Source organism: Triticum aestivum, chromosome 7B (genome assembly GCF_018294505.1).
Source record: "Triticum aestivum cultivar Chinese Spring chromosome 7B, IWGSC CS RefSeq v2.1, whole genome shotgun sequence".
In the NCBI taxonomy this organism is placed as follows: domain Eukaryota; kingdom Viridiplantae; phylum Streptophyta; class Magnoliopsida; order Poales; family Poaceae; genus Triticum; species Triticum aestivum.
In genome coordinates this window covers 567,229,740-567,235,215 of record NC_057813.1, presented here as the reverse complement: position 1 = coordinate 567,235,215, position 5,476 = coordinate 567,229,740, and the positions used below count along the sequence as shown (strand labels likewise).

General features: G+C 41.7%; 1 long non-coding RNA gene across 1 annotated transcript; it reads left to right on the top strand.

Annotated features, from left to right (window-relative positions):
• Positions 1–1,640: 1,640 nt before the first annotated feature.
• Positions 1,641–3,248, top strand: LOC123157107 (uncharacterized). The gene is made up of 2 exons (XR_006478703.1): positions 1,641–1,953; positions 2,969–3,248. It is a non-coding gene; the product is annotated as an uncharacterized lncRNA (long non-coding RNA).
• Positions 3,249–5,476: the final 2,228 nt, after the last annotated feature.

Sequence of the window (5,476 nt, the reverse complement as noted above, 5' to 3'; positions counted from 1 at the left end):
AGGGATCTTACTGACCTTTCTGTTGAGTTTTGTGTGGATGAAGTGATCAAAGACCGAGGAGGTCTCGATATGAGGAGAAGGAGGAGAGGCAAAAGCTCAAGCTTGGGGATGCCCAAGGCACCCCAAGTAAATATACAAGGAGACTCAAGCGTCTAAGCTTGGGGATACCCCGGAAGGCATCCCATCTTTCTTCAACATGTATATGTATGTTTTCGTCTTCGTTTTGTTCATGTGATATGTGCAAATCTTGGAGCGTATTTTGCATTTAGTTTTCACTTTTCTTTTATGAACCATGCTGGTATGAGATAGTCCATGGTTGATTTATAGAATGCTCATTGCACTTCACTTATATCTTTTGAGTATGGCTTTATAGAATGCGCCATGTGCTTCACTTATATCCTTTGAAGTGTGGATTGCCTGTTTCTCTTCACAGAGAAAACCGATGTTCGTAGAATGCTCTATTGCTTCACTTATATTTGTTAGAGCATGATCTTTTGTAGAAATAATTAAACTCTCATGCTTCATTTATATCTATTTAGAGAGACAAATGGAATTTGTCATTTGCATGATTAGTCACAAAATCCTACATAAAACTTATGGATCACTGAATATGATATGTTTGATTCCTAGCAATAGTTTTGCGATATAGAGATGGAATATGTGGGAAGTACTAGTAAACGGTTGTGGTTAGTAAGAATATTGGTGTTAAGGTTTGTGATTCCCGAAGCATGCACGTATAGTCTCTCGTTATGCTATGAAAGTTGGAGCACAATTTATCCTTGATTGTCTATCTTTGTGTGAAGGTCGGTGGCGTGCGATGGTTAACTCCTACCAACCTCCCCCCTAGGGGCATGCGTAGTAGTACTTTGCTTCGAGGGTTAATAAACTTTTGCAATAAGTATATGAGTTCTTTAAGACTAATGTGAGTCCATGGATCATACTCACTCTTACCTTTCCGCAATTTGCTAGCCTCTACGGTACCCTGCATTGCCCTTTCTCACCTCGAGAGTTGCTGCAAACTTCGCAAGTGCATTAAAACCCCGTGATATGATACACTCTATCACATATAAGCCTTATTATATCTTCCTCAAAACAGCCACCATACCTACCTATTATGGCTTTTCCATGGCCATTCCGACATATATGGCCATGCAACTTCCACCGCTTATGTTTAATGACTTGAGCATTCATTGTCATATTACTTTGCATGATCATATAGCTGACATAGTAGTTGTGGCTCAGCCACCGTTCATCCTTTTTCATACATGTTACGCTAGATCATTGCACATCCTGGTACATTTCTAGAGGCATTCATATAGAGTTATATTTTGTTATAGGTATCGAGTTGTAATTTTTATTCCTTTTGAGTTATAAGTAAATAGAAGTGTGATGATCATCATTATTCATTTTTAGAGCAGTTCCCTAGTAAGAAAAAGAAAAAATAAACAAACAGAGAAGGGGCATTGTTAGTGAGTGCGGGCTTTTGGAGGCCGAGCATCAGGCAGGCCGGTATACTGGCCATTGGAATGGGCTTGGGATCTGGAATCCCGTCAGGCTGGTTGTCAGGCTCGTGTTGGCCTATGCATCCATATACGGTCCAGGATACACCTATAGGCGTACATGTCTAGCCCATTGGCCTGCTTCTATCCTTCTCCTTATCCTCGCCATGGGGTTGCGCACGTGAAGACTGCATCGTCTGCTACGAGTTCCTCTGTCTCTCTCTCTTCCATTATTACCATTGCACCAACCACCTCTCGTCTGCTCATGTCGCCGCCACACCCAACCTCCGCTCCAATGATGTGCCTGTGACCGAGGCGACGGCTGGAGTGCTTGTCCTCTTCCACTCCGGCAGCCAGATCAGTTCGAGTTTGGCCAACATGTGATCTGCTGAGGATGCGGTCCTCGTCCACGGATCTGGCCGTGAGAAATGATTTTTCTTCATTGTTTCTGCCGGTGAGGCTGGATCACGACCTGTACTTGTGCTTTTCTCCTAGCTTTTCATCTGTTCCAGATTTGCACGTTTTTGGTTATTTTTTGATTTTGTTCCTTTTATTCCTTTGGTACTGCTGATCTGGCTGGTTTCGCTGGGGTGCATGTGTGCATCAAAGCTACCAGAGGCAGTTGGTTTTGGTTGAGAGGGCGTGCTTTACAAGTGAATAATCTGAACGATGGCGCATCTTACTAATTTTTCTCTTAGCTATTTGGGTTAGTATCTGACCATAGCTAAGTCTAGTGAATATTCTTTTGGTCTTGGATTCTGAAATCCTGATGAACTATGTGCCACTGAATTTAGGATAAATTAGAGTTCAGATCAAACGCATACATTATGATTTAGAGTTCATGCTATTTGGGTTGACTTGGATTTGTAAACAGAGTTTTTCTAGTTGTTTGGCTCCAGGTTAGCAGAGAGATGATGCATGTGACAAGCGAGATTACTTATAATGGGCTGGATTTTTTTTACTGTTTTATGGGCAATTTATTGTATTGGTCGATTATACTGTTGTTTGATTTCCTCTACACTTGTAGCAAGCAGCTTTTTTAGATCAAGGAAGTAGCAAGCAGCTTGGTTTTGGTTATGAATAATCTTTGGTACAAAAACTGATATGCGGTGTGCTTCTAGTGAAACAAAAAATGGTTTAGTGTTTGCGGGTTGGATTTTAGTCGCTGGTGTACTTGGGGAAAATCAGATTGTTTACTCACCTCCTGATTTTGTCAATGAGATAATATGGAAGTAAATGGTTGGTCTGAGTTGAATTTTTGGATTGAAGGATTGTTTAGTACTATTTTTTGGTGTTGTCCTTGTGTGGGTTTGACACACCAGGAAGCAAGATTGTTTTGTTCCGTTTCAGCTTATTTAGCTGCAAGTTGATGGTTTAGGTGCTTAATTATCTTGTTTGGCATTGTGACTGCTGCATTATTTGTCGGTTAACAGATGTTGTTATTGATAGCTAGCTTGGTTATGTACAAGTTGTGATGCAGCTCATGCCCCTGGCAACCAAGGATCTTGCTGCGTGAAGAGCTTTTCCCTGTTCGTGTTGTTGCAGCACTTGTGTACAAGTGCTACTTCATGTAGCCTCAAATCGTTTAACTCTATTTTTATCTATTTTTATCAGGATGTGATGCGGATGTGAACCATGTATACCTATCTATCTTCTGATTGCATTAGAGGAGATAAGTTGACTGTCTAATGTAAGGTGTGCCGCATGTTTGGTCCTAACAAGTCTTAAAAGAAATGTTTACATTGTAAACGGTTTCATTATGCTCAAAATTGGCTAGTGAGAGCATTTGTTCATTTTCCAACGGCGACAATCTATGATATAAAATGGGAGAAATGTTAACGAGTATACAAAAGCCTCTCTAATTTTTTTGCGTTCAAACAAAAGCCTTTTCCAGCAATGATCTGAGAGGATGGAAAACTTTGTACATACTACAAGACGAAGAGATCCAAATGATGTTTGTGAGCTTAACCAAGGCCGGCTAATGATAATCAACAAACGTCCACATCTACACGGTAGAACTAGTGGACAGTCAGGCAATGTCGGATTTCTGCTTTGTGCACAGCTGGAGCCGGTCAAGGGAGCTGGACAGTACATGTTTTGCACTCGCTGCACTGGCACATGGCTAGCCAGCTTCGAGTAGGGTAGGACAGTGGACAGGGAGCTATTGAGCTAGCAAGATTCCATGCCCAATGCTCCACCTTTCTTCCTGAATACACGCGCCTGCCACCAAGACAAGGGGACATGAGCCGAGAATACCGGACAAGCACGGATCCCTAGCGCACATGAACAGACAGGATAAAGTCCTGCCTGATGCTCGACCTCCATTTGCATTTTCCGCATTGTTAGTATCCTTTACCACACTTGTGCTTCAAAGTAGCTCCATGTTTTTCATACGGAGAGTCTCATATGTTGTCACTTTCATATGCTAGTGGGAATATTTCATTATAGGATTAGATGCACACCCACTTAGTTTTCATATGGAGCTTTCATACACTTATAGCTCTTAGTGCATTCGTTGCATGGCAATCCCTACTCCTCGCATTGATATCGATTGATGGGCATCTCCATAGCCTGTTGGTTAGCCGTGTCGATGTAAGACTTTCTTACTTTTTTGTTTCCTTTATATTTACCCCTATCATCATACTCTATTCTACCTGTAGTGCTATATCCATGGCTTGCGCTCATGTATTATGTGAGGGTTGAAAAAGCTGAAGCGCGTTAAAAAGTATGAACCAATTGCTTGGCTGACACCGGGATAGTACATGATTTATACTTTGTGTTAGGAAGACAGAGCATGACAAGACTATATGATTTTGTAGGGATAGCTTTCTTTAGCATTGATATTTTGAAAGACATGATTGTTTATTGGGATGCCTGAGTATTGATCTCTTTATGTTAAATTATAGACTATTCCTTTGAATTACTTGTGTCTTAATATTCATGCCATGATTAGATATATGATCAAGTTCATGCTAGGTAGCATTCCACATCAAAAATTATCTTTTTTATCATTTACCTACTCGAGGACAAGCAGGAATTAAGCTTGGGGATACTGATACGTCTCCGTCGTATATATAATTTTTGATTGTTTCATGCCAATATTATTCAACTTTTACACACTTTTGGCAACTTTTTATATGATTTATTTGAACTAACTTACTTATCTAGTTCCCAGTGCCAGTTCCTGTTTGTTGCATGTTTTTGTATCAGAGAAAATCCATATCAAACGAAGTCCAAACGTGATGAAACTCTACGGAGAATTATTTTGGAATATTTGCGAATTTTAGGAGATGGAATCAACGTAAACGGATGTCCGAGACCACCACAACCCACCAGGGCATGCCACTAGGCCTAGGAGCGCCCTGGTGTATCGTGCCCTCCTCGAATGTCAGTTGGAGCTATACTTCGGGCGCAAGGAAGCTTATATCTGGAAAAAAATTTGTAAAAAGATCAGTGCAATCAGAGTTATGGATCTCCGGGAATTTAAGAAACCGTGAAGGGCCACATCTGGGGAGGGTAAAACAGAAGAGAACAGAGAGGGAGATCCAATCTCGGAGGGGCTCCTGCCCCTCCGCCACCATGGAGGCCATGGACCAGAGGGGGAACTCTCCTCCCATCTAGGGGGGAGGCCAAGGAAGAATAAGAAGGCGGGGGGCTCGGTCCCCCTCTCTTCTAGTGGCGCCGGAGTGCCGCTGGGGCTAGGATCATGACGGCGATCTTCATCAACAATCTTGCTACCATCAACACCAACACTCTCCCCCTCTATGCAGTAGTGTAACACCTCTTCTCCCTGATGTGATCTCTACTTAAACATGGTGCTCAACTCCATATATTATTTCCCAATGATCTATGCTTATCCTATGATGTTTGAGTAGATCTGTTTTGTCCTATGGATTAATCGTGATCTTGGTTGGTATGATTGTATATTTTATTTATGGTGCTGTCCTATGGTGCTCTCTGTCTCGCGCAAACGTAAG